This window comes from Miniopterus schreibersii, assembly GCF_964146895.1.
Source record: "Miniopterus schreibersii genome assembly, chromosome: 8".
Lineage (NCBI taxonomy): Eukaryota > Metazoa > Chordata > Mammalia > Chiroptera > Miniopteridae > Miniopterus > Miniopterus schreibersii.
Genome location: NC_138109.1, coordinates 10,201,620 through 10,218,048, shown reverse-complemented (window position 1 = coordinate 10,218,048; position 16,429 = coordinate 10,201,620). Strand labels below are relative to the sequence as shown.

Sequence of the window (16,429 nt, the reverse complement as noted above, 5' to 3'; positions counted from 1 at the left end):
CAGGCCTTTCTGCTCACCTGACTCCCATCTCCGTATTTCCAAATGTGTTCAGTTAACTCCATTTGTTAAATGAGTAAGATGTTCCATTCATTTCAAATCTACCATGTCCTAAACTGAATTTATCTACCTATATCTCAAATCATGATATAAAATTAAATCCTACATCCTTGTTACCCCATCAACATCATTTCTAGTCTCAAAGCCTTGAAATCAGTTTTAAGTCTTTTTTTCTTTCATCAAGATATTCTAAATATCTTTCTTCCTTTGACAGCTTTCATGACATGATCGTCCATTTCTTTTCCTTTCCCTCTGGACTATACTGCATCAGTAAAGCCTGGGAAGGCCTTCAATGGGCCTAGCATATAGTCTCCATGCTTCCTGTCTATCTCAATCCATCCAGCACAATATTCATATTCCTCTAATGACCAAACATGTTAGTAGGTCTTAGGTCTGCAAAAACTGTTATTTAACAAACATTTGCTCCTTTGGTCATTTAATAAATAATTATTGTGTGTCCACTAGGCATCAGGCACTTAGCTCAATCTGTGGTATCAAAACAATGACCAATGCCCGGCGGGGCGGGGCTCAGCAGTTGATCATCAACCTAGGGTCCATTGCCGGCCGGGCAAGACTTTTTTTTTTTTTTTTTAAATGACTGATATTTCCCTTTGCTTTTCTACTTCTCTTACTCTTTTCTCAAAATTCCATTAGTTTGATTAAAAAAGAAAAAAAAAAGAGGAGGAAGGGGGAGGGGATAAAAAAAAAAAAAAGATTCCATTAGTTCTTTCCTTCTCCACAGAGCACCCTAATCTTACCATTACTAGTTGTTCTTTGCCATTCAGTTGACCCATCAGTTGAATAATAGTTAAGAGACTTTCATAAATACAGGGTGGGGCAAAATAGGTTTACAGTTGTGAGTCCACAAAACAGAATTTTTGGGGTTTTTTAAGTTAAAAAAAAATTTTTTTAAATCCTCACCTGAGGACATGTTTATTGATTTTAGAGAGAAGAAAGGGGACAGGGATGGGAGGGGGGGAAGACATCGATGTGAGAGTGAAACATCGATTGGTTGCCTCCTGCACACGCCCCAACGAGTGATCAAACCTGCAACCTGGGTATGTGCCCTGACTGGGAATTGAACCAAAGACTGTTTTGTGTTAAGGGACGATGCTCCAACCAACTGAACCACACCAGCCAGGGCCAGAGTTTATTCTTGTGTTACTATTTATTATTGTATTCTTTTCCAAAGGAACAACTGTACACCTACTTTTTCTCCACCCTATATGATCCTGAAATACAAAGGAAAAATGACTTTTCTCTCTAAATAATCTGAGAAAAATTAGAGTATGTTTCTGAAGGCTATTTAGTCAATTGAAGACTTCTCACAATTGTCCTTATCATGGACACAAATTTTCACATATGGTACCCTATGAATAGACCAATCAAAACCTTCAATTTCACTGAAAACATGGGTAGATTTACTTTCTTTACGTAGACTATGGGTTCAATAAATATGTAGTTAATTGAAGGGTCATTATTTTAAAAGTGTATATGAACTGTACTTATGATAACCAAATCTCTATTTCAATGCAGTCCCTCCAAGTGAAAACAATTCACTGGACCTGGCATTCAAGATTTAATACCAGCTCTAGCTGGTTTGGCTCAGTGGATAGAGCATTGATCCGCAGACTGAAGAGCCCAAGGTTTGATTCTGGTCAAGGGCATGTACCTCAGTTGCAGGCTAGATCCCTTGCCCCAGTCAAGGCACATGCACGAGGTGACCAATCGATGTCTCTCTCTCTCACATCAATCTCTCTCTCCCCCACTGTCTCTGAAAAAGCGATGGAAAAAACATCCTCAGGTGAGAATTAAAAATAAAAAGATTTAATACCAATAAAAAACAATATAGATGGTCTATTCATGGGTTCCACAGGGATAACTACAGTACGTCTTTGAGCCTTAAATCTCATCAAAAAAATTTATTCTTAGGCAAACTCAAAGAATGTAAAATACCTATATCTTTTGACTAAACCAAATTGTTAGATATGAAGTAAAGACACTGGACCTGTAGGTCACATTACAACATAAACATAAATGGTCCTTCAAATTCAAGTCTCTGGACCCCCCAAAAAAAGGGGCAAAACAAAAACAAAAAACAAAAACAGCTATATATTTCCTTCTTTTATCTACTCTGCTAACATAAGCAGCTATCGATCCTTTTTAAATCTGACCAAGTATTAATATGGATTAAAAGCATGATTCTTAGAGAACTCAGGTGCTGGCCAAGCTCAAAAATAAAAAAGTAATAACATGTGATACATGGCAATAACCTTGAAACCACACTGGAAACTAGTAAAAATAATGAAAATGGAAAATAAGAATGACAACAGAAAAAAACTATATTTAATTCCTCGAATTGTTTTCACTAGGAATTTTCATAAACAGTAATAAATGCTTCTTGTACTGTGTTTACAATGTCAAAGAAGTCAAGTGCATTTCCCTGGACAGAAACCACTAATGCTATTCCTTATAAATTATACCATAAAGTTTAGAAAGTATTTTCTTTCATTATCCCAATCATTAGCATAATCCTTTGAAAAAGGGGAGGTACTATTTCCCCTATTTTACGGATGAGAAAACTGGAACTCAAGGAAGTTATGTGATTTGTCCATGACCACATAGCTACCTTCATGTAAGAAAGGGGTATAAGAAAATGTAAAGGAATCCACTCATTTATGCAAAAGAAATACAAGAAGGATAAACGTGAAATTAAAGAGATTGATTAACTACAGGTGTAAGTGGTTAAGAAGGAAAACAGATACTGGGTAGCAGGGATGGGAGGAGTATACCTCTCTGAATATATTTTTTAATATAACTGTCTGTCTCTTACAACCATAGTAATGTTTCACATATCCAGAAAATAAACAACTAAAAGCAAAAGTAGAGGAATAGAGTTAGCAATTCTCAAGCTATTTTATGTATAGTCTCTAATTAAGTAAGTAAATAGACTGTTATCTAAGGTTTCACTGGAGAAAGTTAACAAATAAGGAAAAGGGGAAAGTTAAACAAACTGGGTAGCAATGCAATGGAATTGGAGTTATTAACATAAACGCAAAGTTTTTAATATAAATACATACAGACAAATACAGATATATAGATATGTGTAAGTGAATTAGTATACAACATATATATATTTCCTAGCTCTGAGTGCTGAAAGGACCTAGAAGCAGTAACATTCCAGTAACAACGAGCACAACATGTCCCAGATCTTGGTTACTAACACCATTCTCCAATAAAAAGAATCAGGCTTTCTTGGAGAAGTGGCTGATCCCAGAAGTGGGGCAGGGAAAATACAAGATAAGCCTGGTACATCTTGGGGTGCCAGAAAGTAAAGAAATGCTCAAAAAACAAATGAATGGTGGCCTGTTGAAAGAATACAGAACCCAATCTGAAGGAACTCCTAGAGGCCAAAGCTAGAATAATTGCAGCAACAAAACGAACAACAATAGTACTGGATTTTAACTCATAGAATCAAATACACAAACATGAGTCCACGATGATATAAGTCAACAATAGAATAAATTAATAACTGGAAAAGACAACTCTTCCTCACAGGAGATTTACAATTACTAAATGTAGAAGAAAAGAAACAGAAAACCCCAATTAGGCAACCACAAACAATAAATTTGAACACGAGATCTGCCAATTGTTAAAACTGGTGGGTCAAAGTTTGAGGAGAAACATTATTTGCAAACTCTCTCAAGACACTTATAAGTTATAAAGGGAAAGATAGTAAACTCTACAGTAGAGAGACCTGTAGATACTGACACTAAATCAAGTAATCAAGGTAATCACCACCATATCAACACCATGCACTTCCTAATATAATGCACTGAGAAGGAATTCATTTGGCATTCTTAGCATGAGAAAATATCAAGCCCAAACTGAGGGACATTCTATAAAATAACTGATTCATAATCTTCAAAGGCACAGAGGTCATGAAAGATAAGGAAAGACTAAAAAACAACTATAAACTAAAAGAGACTAAGGAGAAATAACTAAATGCAATGGGAGAACCTGGAACAGAACTAGGACAGTGGAAAAACTGGTAAAAATCTTAATAAGGTCTGTAGTTTAGTTGATAATATTGTATCTATGTTAATTTTCTGTTCTTGATAATTGTACATTATGGAAGATTTAACAGGGGAAGGAGGTGAGAAAAGGGAACTCTTCCTACTATTTGTGTAAGTTATCTGTAAGTCTACAATTAGTTCAAATAAAGGTTTTTTTAAAGGTGGCTGACAATACTTTTGCTTCTATGTAGTTCACATGCTAATGCCAAAGACCTTTATAACTACATGATCAAACATAAATCGTTTGACCAAGGGTTATAAAATGTTTTGATGCTTCACAAAGCATTTTAGTAAAAATAGCATAAAGACTCCTAATTTTCCAGGATATATGATGGTTACCAGTTAGAGTGACCATATAACGTACCATCCAAACCAGGACTATAACAGAAGGGAACCTAGAGTCACCCTCCTAGTAGGTCAAAGTGGTCACTGTTATTCAAGACTTCAAAACAGTTTGAACTGGAATAAACTTGATGTTTAGGCAAGTCACTTCCACCTCCCTCAGGCTTGGGAACAAATGTCCCTGGGGGAAGAGGACCAGAGAGAAGGACCAAGCAATCGCCTAAACAGACTATGTAAAGGGGAAATAAGCCAATGCATACTTATATGCTTGGATTTTTTTATGATTTAAAGGTCAAGGCCCGGCTGGGCATGGCTCAGCGGTTGAGCGTCGACCTGGGATCCAGGAGATCGGGGTTCGATCCCCGGTCAGGACACATGCCTGGGTTGTGGGCTCGATCAATGACTCTCTCATCATTGATGTTTCTATCTCTCTCTCTCCCTCTCCTTTCCTCTGTCTGAAATCAATAAAGATATATATATTTTTTTAAATTAAATTAATTAAAGGTCAAGAATGAAATCACTCACTTACCTAATCCGCACCACATTCAAGTACACTCACCCAGTCACAATATAAAAGGTAATAAGCTAAGGTCAAGTACTCTGCTGTCTGCTTTTGAAACAGCAAATGCCTCAGGAAGTTGGACTGGTTCCAAATTCTAATATTTCTGAAAAAGATCTACAATGTAATACTGAGAGTATCAGCTGAATATGATATAACAGCCTCAAAGACCTAACAATATTAATCAGGTACTTGATGTCATTAAAATTCTACAAAGGTTAATTAGGACCCACTTTCTTTGCATATTTAGTAAGCGCTAAACTAAAGATACGCATAATTTATAAAACAAAAAAGAATCTTTAAAAACCAGCAACCACATTCCCACACTATAATATTTCAAGTCATTTGAAGAGATTTTTGTATGTGTGGAAAATCTTCATCCAAAGCAAATAAATCCTGTTTTTTATTAGACCTGAAAGGTTATAAAAAGACTCTTCTTTAATTAAAGTGGTCTTTTCCTGAATGGCAAAAAGAATCCTGTTAGACAGAGGTTAGCAGTATTTCCCAATTTTGTTCCCTTGTAATAATACATTAGAGTAGCCCAAGGGTATAACCTAATGAATAAAAATCAAATGTAACTTGAAAAGTGTATAAATGCGTTAGGACAGACTAACATTCTATGTGAACTACAATAACCCAAGAATTTTTAACTTGCTCACAATTTCATTTCTTCACAGGACAGCAAACAAATGCCCATACTTAATCTTTACAAAGCTTTCACTGCCTAATAGCAATTTACCTTAAAAATCTTTTTTGAGTAGCTCTCCTGTTTTCTAGGCATTATGCAAAAGATAGAAATGGTCAAAGTTCCTTTACTCCACACATCATATTTTATAAATAGCACACCTTACTCCATCTCAAGCACTTAATAGATATAAAACCTTACATATAGTTCTCTGATGTCATTCCAACTCTTCAAATCTCTCCTGTTCCTTATTTCAACTTGCATACTTCAACCAAATAAATCTTCAAAAATACTGTTTTTATCATGTCAGTTTTCCAATAATTAAAAAAACAAAACAAAAAATTGATTTTTGACAACATGCTAAGATAATTCAATATAAGGAAATAGTCTTTTCAACAAAAGGTACTGAGATAACTGGATATGCACATACAAAAGAATAAACTTGGAACCCTGCTTCACATCATACATAAAAATTAACTCAAAATGGATCAAAGACCTAGATGTCAGAGCTAAAATTATAAAACTCTTAGAAGAAAACAAAAGAGTAAATCTTTGTAACCCTAGGCTGGGCAAAGCCTTCTTAGACACAATACAGAAGCACAAGTGACAAAAGAAAACAGATGAATTAGACTTCATCAAAACTAAAATCTTTTGTGCTTCCAAGGACTCAAGAAAGTAAAAAGATAACCCACTAAATGGGAGAAAATATTTGCAAATGTTACATCTGATAAGGGACTTGTATCCAAAACATATAAAGTACTCTTACAACTCAGTAACAAAAAGATAACCCAGTTAAAAATTGGACAAAGATGCCCTGCCCTATGCGGCTCCATGGGTAGAGCATCAGTCCTTGCACTGAAGGGTCGAAGGTTCAATGCCCAGTCGAGGGTACATGCCTGGGTTGGAGGTTTGATCCAGACCCTAGTCTGGGTGGGTACGGGAGGCAACTAATCGATGTATTGCTCTCATATCAACGTTTCTGTTTCTCTCCCCCCCTCCTTTCTCTCCCTTCCACTCTGTCTAAAAATCAATGGGAAAAATATCCTCAGGTGAGGATTAACAACAACAACAAAATTGGACAAAGGATTTGAACAGATATTTCTCCAAAGACAAATACCCAATAAGTATCCAAAAAGATGCTCAACATCATTAGCTATCAAGGAAAAGCAAACTGAAACCACAGTCATCAGATACCTCTTCACACCCACTAGGATGGCCTATAATAAAAAAGATAGGTAACAAGTGTTGGAACCCTCATAAAATGCTGGTAGAAATGTAAAATGGTAAAAAAAAAAAAAAAAAAGTTAAATGGTAGCAGTCACTTTGGAAACCTTAATTTGGCAGTTCCTCAAAATGTTAAACACTGAGTTACCTCAAAACCCAGCAACTGTACTCCTAGGTATATACGCAAAAGAAAAAAACATACATCCAAACAGAAACACTCACAGCATAATTATTCGTAACAGTCAAAAGCTGAATAAACCTAAATGACCACAAACTGATGAATGAAAAAAAGGAAATGTGATTCTTGGAATATTACTCAACAATTAAGAAAAAAAGCAATACTGAAACACGTTACAACAGATTAACCTTGAAAACATTATGCAAAGTGAGAGAAACCAATGACAAAAGACTACATATTATTCCATGGATATGAAATGTTCAGAATAAGATAAATCTAGAGGCAGAAAGTAGATTAGTACTTTCTAGAGCAGAGAACTGGGGGGAAATGGGAAGTCTAATGGGTTTCTTTTGGGAGTGGTGAAAATGTTCTAAAATTGACTGTGGCAATGGTTACACAATTGTGTGAATATACTCAAAAACACTGTATCTGTACACTCTAAATGGGTGGCTTGAATGGTGAGTTATACCTCAATAGAGCTGTTAAAAAACAATGACTTAAAAAGGCTAACCTTCTCTTCTTATATTTATTCAAAGCCCTCTAAAATCTGGATCCATTACCTTGAGTATTCTACCACAAGAATCCTCCACTCCAAGTACAGAGATCAGGATCCTTACAACCCAGCACATACCACGCATATTTCAAGCCCAAATCTTTGTTCATGCTGATGACCAACTCACTATAATTCACTCCCCTCTGCCCTTCCAAACTCATTTCAAATTGTTTCTCATATGCCAATTTTTAGGGCCTACAAAAAAAAGGAGTCCTCTCCCTCACTCTTTCTCTCACATTCCTCTACTCGACTCAGTTCTTTCCATTCTCAATGTAAAAATACTGTATTCTACAAACATATAGTAATGGAAAGAAACTAGACTTTGGATGGTAAGCACACAATGTAACAGCGATTTTCAACATTTTTCATCTAACGGCACACATAAACTAATTACTAAAATTCTGCGGCACACCAAAAAATATATTTTGTGCCAATCTGACAAAAAAAAAATAAGTATAATTTTGGTTCATTCACACCAGATGGCTATTGTGTTGGCTATTGTCATTTTTTTAATTGACAATCTAAGGGAAAAGAGGTCAGTGCCCCTGACTAAAGTCAGGTATTAAGTTTTAAAAATCCTTGCAGCACACCAGTTGAAAATCATTGCAATAGAGTATACAGATGTCAAACTATAATGTTTTATACCTGAAATTTACATAATGTTATTAACCAATGTTACACCAATAATTTTTTTTAAATATGTGTTTAATGATTTTAGAGAGGGAAAAGGAGAGGGAAAGAGATACAGAAACACTGACTGGCTGCCTGCTACACACCCCTTACTGGGGATCAAGCCACAACCCAGGCATGTGCCCTGACCAGAACCAAACTAGCGACCTCTTGGTGCATGGGACAACACTTAACCAACTAAGCTACGCCAGCTGGACTATCCCAATAAATTTAATTTTTTAAAAAAACTGTAGCCCTGGCTGGGTAGCTGAGTTGGTTAGAGCGTTGTCATCTGGATACATCAAGGATGCAGGTTCGATCCCTAGTCACAGCAAATACAAGAATTAACCAATGAATGCATAAATGCAATCAATATTTCTCTCCCCCCCACACACACCAAAAAAAATCAATTAAAAAATTTTTTAAATAAAGGTCATAAAAACTAACAAATTTCAAATGTACTTAAAATAGTTTTAACTATCTCAAATTTCAGCTGAGGCTACAGGAGATGGAAAAACTCCTGATTGGCAGCAAGCCAAAGAACTAGGAGCCATTTGAGAATTCAAAAGTAGCTTGGGATCCTGCAGTATTTCATCAATGCAAATCTCAGCTGCAGTTTATACATTGCTTGATGTACCTGGCTAATAACCAGAAAATAGGTGTTTTCATATTATGTTAGATGAAAGTATTATTCCTAAAGTAAAAATAGATGGTGTCTCGTCAGTTTATTCCAGAACTTGATTTTCCTCATACCTCATAATGAACTAACTGTATCATCATCACCCACAGCAAGCTAGCAACTGACCATGGCAACCTTATTTTATGGTCTCAAGCCATCCCATGACAGACCACAGTCTTCACTGCTAAAGTCATAGAGGTGTTCAAAACTGTTTGGCTGAATCTAACATTAGTAAGCCAAAAACCAGTTGCCTTCCCTCAGCACCTAAAACAGTGCTTGATAGATAGCAGGAAGTAGGTAAATATTTGAGGAATGAAATGTTAAATTACATCCTTCTAATATCAGTAAGTCACCACAGAAAAGTGTCACTGACCATCAGATAGACTTAGAAACAACAGGTCTTTATAAATCCTTCCCATCTACTTGCAGAAACAAAACAAACCTCAAACTATAATGTTCAGAATCATAAGGCATTATTATTCAAGAGTGTGACATGATAAACTAGTCTAACCCCTTTATTTTAGAGACGGGAAAACATACCCAGAACAGTTATGTGACTTTTCCAAGATAATACATCTATTAGAATGGAAGAGCCAAATCCAGATTTTTTTTTTACTCCAAATCAGGTATACTTCTCAATACACCAAGCTAAATCTACTTATATTTCAAGGCTAGCAAGCCAAAGTCTAATATCAGAAGGGCAGGGGGGTAGAAAAGAGACCAGTCAGATATGCTACGTATCTTCTCATACTCTAATTCCTCAGATTATGATGAAGAGGCTTTGAATTTATAGCAACTACTTTGATTGCCATGTTCTCTGGTAACTCCCCTAGCTTCTCTGCTTCTACTAAAAACCTGAAACGTGACTGACATCCATTTACTGAAGTCCTATGCAGTGGCAACAGCAATGAAATTGAGGAAAGCCAGCGAGAAAGAGAAACCTATGTAAACCTCAGGTAATTCTTACTCATCCTTCTAATCTGGCTCAGATATCAACTTCCTCTAGGAAGCCCAAGTTTCTCCTCCCTCCAGCGCAGGCTCTTACAGCAGAGTTACCATTGTACTTGCCTCAAGGTATTCTGTCCACTTTGAGGGCAAAGATTTTTACCTTAGCTTTTCAATCCTACACCTAGCACTTAGTCTGGCACACAGAAGATGCTGGATAAATGAATAAAAGTCCCCACTTATATTGAAGTCCCAAAATAAAAGGCTAAAATGTGGCAATCCTATTTATGAGTCAAATCGGTTTTCAAGCATTTTTTTAGCAGTAGGCTCTTCTGTAAAAATCTTATTAGAAACCCAATGTGGAAAAGCAACAATTTAAATTCTCAACTTGACAGAAAACACCTCACTTTAAGACGAGTAAGCCTAGGACAGGGAGTAGCAATAGAGGCCAAGAGCCTAAGTGACTCAGGCATCTGAAGAACTTTCTTCCGTCTTACACGTCTCCTCTCTCTTTCCTAAAAGAGGATCTGCTCTCTAGGAGCACAGATCCACCTACGTTGATGGTGGGGCTTAGGAGTAGACAGACTGCTGGTCACTACAAATGCCACAGAGTTCTGGTTGCTAGTCATAATGGTATTTTGCTGGAGGCCTTGTTAACTTCTGAACAAGCAGAAACATGCACTAAATCAAATGTGGCAGGCCTATTTCTATGCTTTAAGGCTCAGTAAAGATAACCTACTTGCCTAGCAGTATGTGGCTATGAACTAATTAAAACAAGGCACAGTTATCACTGCATTCTAGATTACTCCACAGAGCGTCTTAACTGTATCACAGACCTTCCTCTAGCTACCAAATATGGGACAGTATCCTTCCTCCCATTCCCATATGCAGACTTGGTAAGGAGTAGCATAGCACAGTAGAAAGGACATTCATGGACTTTGGAGGAAGTCATATCACAGTCTGAATTGCAGACCACCACTTATTAGATGGACAACCTTGGGAACGTTACAGTTTCTTCAACTGTAAAATACAGTACCTACTACCTCATTAGAGTTCTTGTGAGAATTAAAATCATGCATGTATGGCTCCTGGAACAGTAGGCACTCATTATATGGATACTGTTATTAATATTATTCAAATTTAACTTTGGTAAAGAGGCAAAAAAGTAAACACTATTGGCTTCAGCCTATAAGATCAAACTGAAATATCAACACAGAAACATTTTTCAAAATTACAATACTAAAAAAAGGGGGAAAGGGGTAATTACTATATTTTAATATAGTCATATCTAAGACAAAATAACTAAGAGCACAGCACCACAGGCCTTTACCAAATTTAGTTCCTTCAAAGAACCCACTGCCCTGATTTTCTTAACCAAACTGACTGCCCCAAAACAGTAACTAGACTCCCTAGAAGTGTCAGCAGCCCTGAGAGAAATTACATTCTGAAGTCTTTCCATATAAATAGAGAGAACACCATGTGTTCATAACAGACTGCAAAACTGTTCTATTAAGTCAGAACTATTTGGGCACCTGAATTCAAACTCATTTATCTTATCGGGAAGGTAAGCAATTTCCATCTAAAGGGCTAAGGTTTTAATGGAGTGGGGGCGCAAAAACAGCCCTGAAAATGTAAGAAAGATTTTCAGTATAAGGACAGTCTTCTGTGGAGCGGGCCTATAAGCTTTGATGAAAATATCAAAGCTGTTTGTTACCCAGAAAAATTTAGGATTCATTCTCTTAAGATTATGAAAACTCGAGGCATATTTCTCCCTTGCCATTAGCATTTTTCACATCAGTGTTTATCTTCTTCCATCCCCCACTATCCCTGCCCATCCTTGCCTCTTTGCAGTCATACCTGAAATGGCCTTATGGGCCTGCCATGCAATACTGATGCCTACCTTAAGTAGGTTCCAGTTTCTATTCAAATCCACTATTGCTAGCATTTCCCTTCATTTCTGATTTGTCACCTGAACACTAAGTACAAATAAAGAACACCTTGTCATGTGAATCCCCTTCTAGCATTTTTACAAATTTGAAATACTAGCTGAACTTTTTTTTCTTAATCCTCACCCAAGGACACTTTTTCCATTGCTTTTCAGAGAGAGTGGAAAGGGGGGGGAAGGGGAGACAGAGAGAGACAGAGACATCAATGTGAGAGAGATACATTGACTGGATGCCTCTCGCACACACCCCAACCAGGGCCAGAATTGAGCCTGCAACCAAGGTACGTGCCCTTGGCTGGAATCAAACCAGGGACCCTTCAGTCCACAGGCCAACGCTCTAACCACTGAGCAAAACAGGCCAGGGCCTAGCTGAACTTATTAATTCAATACAAACACAACTGTACTTGAATAGTTTGAGGAACTGTAGATTCAATCAAGCCATACAAGCCCTGGCGAAGTAGTTCAGTTGGTTAGAGCGTCATCCGGATACACCAAGGTTGCAGGTTATAATCCCAGTTTCAGGGCACATACAAGAATCAGCCAATGAATGCCTAAATAAGTGGAACAACAAATCGATGTTTCTCTCTCTCTCTCTAAAAATAAACCAATAAATTTTTTAAGCCATAGAAAGAGCAACTCCAGCTTTGTGCTCCAGTCTTGACGCTTCAATACATATCAACTTATCACACGATTTTATCACACGATGACCACTATTGTCAAATACAAACTGCCACACTCCCTCAGGGTAAAAAAGCAAAACTGCTCTGTTTTAATTCATTTTTTAACCAAATGCCCATTACCACTGACAACATTTCACCACTGCTATGTTCTAATGAAATCCGTAACCTGTATTTCATTTACAATACAAACGTTTAGATTTTAGCAACTGCAACTTTTCAGTATGTAAAGCAGAAAAAAGATAACAGGGCTGTGAAATACATCAAGAAGAAAATTAATTTTAGCTTCAATGACACAAAGCAAAGTAAAAACTTAAAGTCACATAAAACCACTGGAAATTAATCTTAAATTTACCCTCTTTAACAATTGCTGCAGTATTAGTAACTACTTTTATGTTGCAATCAACTCAAAGCTTTTATAAGTCCTTCCTTTGTGAAATGCACTGGAAAAAAAAAAAATACTTGAAACATGTAAGTCATAGTTTTGTGTCCAGTCAAGTAACGTCACCAAATCCACTAAACACTGTGCACTCCTTACTTTTTATCACTTTTACATCAAGAACACAAACTATGGAATTCCTTTCATTTGTTTAACTGTCAAAACAGCTCAAAGATGCAGCTAAAGAATAATTTATTTGGTAGCACTGTATAGAAACAACCCTAACCAAGTATGGGCAATCAAGACCAAAAAAAAAAAAAAAGACAAATTAGAAAAGAATTTAAACTCACAAACCATTAAATATGTTTAAGAGATCCAGCACTGAACTCCACCTTAAAGTAGGCAAATCAGCCAACCTTTTTCCCCCACAGGAAAAAGCTATAGATATTGATCAAAACTAACCAGGTTTTCCATGAGCAACAAACACTAAGGTATTACTAAGCATTCTCATCCGTGAACAATTCTTCAGAATCATGCAGGATAAAAACATTATGAAATCAGTACACACATCACACTGGAATGGAATTTCTCTTTACTCTGGGCCACTGACTGGATTGAAAAAAATGTGGACTACCAATATTTAAATAAGAGGAAAATGACACTTGACAGTAACTAAAAGGATGACCTGAAATGACTCTAGAAGGAAGATAACTTTCTCCCTTCTCAAAGTAATCGATACAGACAAGAATCGAACCACACTGTGAAATAATCTGTGGACCTCACCCCAGTTAGTTTATTTGCTCAAACACCCTACTCCAAAAGTCAAAACACACGAGGACAAATACAAAACACAACAAAGCTAACGTCCAATGATTGCTTATTGACTTACACAAGTAGAGCAGATGCCGGAGTGCATGATGAAATGTTATTCTCAGGTAGGTAATACCTTCCTAAATCTCCGTGGAATTTGTGGATTCAACGTTTTACCTTCGCCAGCTAGTTTTTGACTAAAATAGTTCGTCACCAAATCTTTTCAATCAAAGCTGTCCAAAAACACTACAATCGAGCAAATCATGAAATTAGACACAATCAATACTAGACTTTACACCAGGAGCCCTGGCCTATGAAAAGTAAATTAAAGCCCTTTTTAAAATATTCAGCATAACACAAGCCTTTCAAGAAGTAAGACTCTGCGGGGTGAAGGGTAATATCAGTTAACTTCCTCTTCCTTTAAAAAGGTCAAAGACAGGGAAGCGTCCGGTGTAACATTTCCTCCTTAGATCACGTTCCACCACAAACCACATCACAACTCCCCCAATCGCTAAAAAAATAAGCCAGAGGAAATGCTTTCTGTACATTTTCACCATAGATTTAAAATCCAACTTACCTCAGACACGAGCTGATTAGTTTCAAACAGGAAATTTACCAATAAAGTTTAATATGTATCAATAACAATAATTAGGGAGCCCACCATGCCCGGCTGCAGAGGGAGCTGAAGGGAGGCGAGGAGGAGGGTGTAGTCCTCACAACAATCAGAGCAAAGCCTTGCCTGCAGGGTTGGTCCCAGGCACCAGCAAATTCTGCCTAATAAAGGGCTGGGGGGGGGGGGGATTTTAGGGGAGTGGTGGGAAGGAGGAAGGATCCCCCAGCCCTAAAAGGGAAGGGCTGCAGAAGCAAGGCCGAGTGGAGCTAGTTTTCACAGTATTGCAGAAAGTCCTGGGGTACCCCACGGCGCTGCTGCCAGGGCACCCCAAGAGCTCCAGCCAAGCCCTGTGCGGGGGCTTGAGGAACAGCCCCTTTTCCCTGGCTGGACTGTGGCGGCCGGCAGGAGGGTCCCCAGTGGGATCACAGCCCCCGTGCTCTGCGGCGAAGAGAGCCGAAGGGGCAGCAGGAAGGTGAAAAGGATACTGTTGGGGCGCCTGGGTCTGGAGGGCCCTGATGTTCGGGTGAGGAGGGGCCGCTACCACCGCCGCTGCCGCCGCCGCCGCCGCCGCCGGGTGAGGAGGCGGTACCGCTGCCGCCGCCGCCGCCGCCGCTCCGGTGCCGGGTCCGGTTCCTGCTGCAGCCGCTGAGCCTGATTTCAGAGCCGGTTTCTGCGGTAAACTCATGGCAAAGCGAAGCCACCAACCCCCCCAGAGCGGGACCGGGCGCGCCGGGGTGCAGGGGCCGGGGGCGGCGGAGGGGCGGGATGGGGGCAGACCCGGGGAGGCGGCGGGAGCGGGGGGCCGGGGGAAGGCTGGGAGAAGGAGAAGGAGGGGGCCGGGGCCGGTCACACACGCCCGCCGCCGCCACCGCCGCCGCCGCCGGCAGCAGCAGCTGCCCCGCGGGCCAGCACCACCGGCTGCCGGTCTCCGTGACAACGCGACCCCAGGGGGGGGGCCGGACCCGGCGGGGGCAGGAGGCGGAGAGACCGGACCTTTCACGGCAATATCCTCATGGGCCGGCGGCGGGGGGTCTTTATCCCCCTCCCCGGGGGAAGCGGCGCCCTTCTCGGTAGCGGGGCTCAAACGATGCCGGCGGATTTTCTTCACTCAACGAGCAGAGCATCCAACATGGCGCTACGGCCGCCTCCAGCAGTCCGGCAGGACGGCCGCTCGGCAAACTTCGGGCCTTTTCGGATTGGCTCGGGAGGCCGAGGGTAGGAAGCCCCTTCGGCTCTTTCCGGAGACTACTTGCGGTCGGGATTCTTCGTAAACACTCGGGAGCGTCTTCGGCCGCCTTTCGGGAGCGCTCTGGGGCTGGCTCGCTTCCTCGGGAAGGATCGGCGAGGGGGGTTTCGGAAGCTCGCTGCCACCGGGGTGCGGGGCGGAGGGAGAGACCAAAGGCGAGGTCTGGTCTGCGAGAGTCCTCTCCTGCCGCCCAGCCTCGAAGAACAATGGTAACGGCCCGGGAGCCTGCGGCCCGCAGAGCCCTGCCCGCAGGGGCGGGAGCGGTGAGGCTAGAAACCGGTCACGGTGGAAGGAGCCGCCTAACCAGAGGGAAACCGCTGGGTAGGAACCTGCCGCGTGCGCCCATTAGCGTAGCAAATAGCCCTCGGCGGCCCCTGACTACGCAGCTCGCGGCCATTGTGTCGACATTTCGCCCTCGTGTACAGTCAGAGAGGTAAGTGGAATGAGGAGGCCCATTTCCCCAGCTCACTGAGGCTGGGAGAGGGAAAGTAGCCCAAGGTCACCCCTCCAGGAGAAGACAGCCAAGCCTGGGTCTGAATTCCTCTTGCATCCGGGTGAACCTTGACCCCTCACAAGTCTCCTGGGACCTGGTCCGACCTGCCTTATCTCACCAGAAGCCTTGACTACGGGTTTTGTGGACGGATTCTTCCAAAGCTTTCCCCAAGACTGGAGCATCTTTTGACCAGCAGCAGCCAGTAGTCGGCTCCCCAGTGTCCTATGCCGGGGTAACACTTGTTGATAAGCTGCATTTCTCCCCAGCTGGACCCCCTCCCCGCAGGCCCCTCCCCCATC

At 40.3% G+C, this 16,429-nt stretch overlaps 1 protein-coding gene across 25 annotated transcripts in view; it reads right to left on the bottom strand.

Annotated features, from left to right (window-relative positions):
• Nucleotides 1-15,554, bottom strand: part of EIF4G3 (eukaryotic translation initiation factor 4 gamma 3) — a 234,008-nt gene extending 218,454 nt beyond the window's left edge. For 16 of the 25 annotated variants that reach the window (XM_081145852.1, XM_081145827.1, XM_081145853.1 and 13 more), the window contains exon 1: nucleotides 14,877-15,058. The gene's annotated coding sequence lies outside the window, so the exon portion shown is untranslated. Of the gene's footprint in view, nucleotides 1-14,876; nucleotides 15,059-15,384 lie in introns of those variants that run through there. The other 9 variants (XM_081145840.1, XM_081145844.1, XM_081145846.1 and 6 more) reach the window with 5 other exon arrangements.
• Nucleotides 15,555-16,429: the final 875 nt, after the last annotated feature.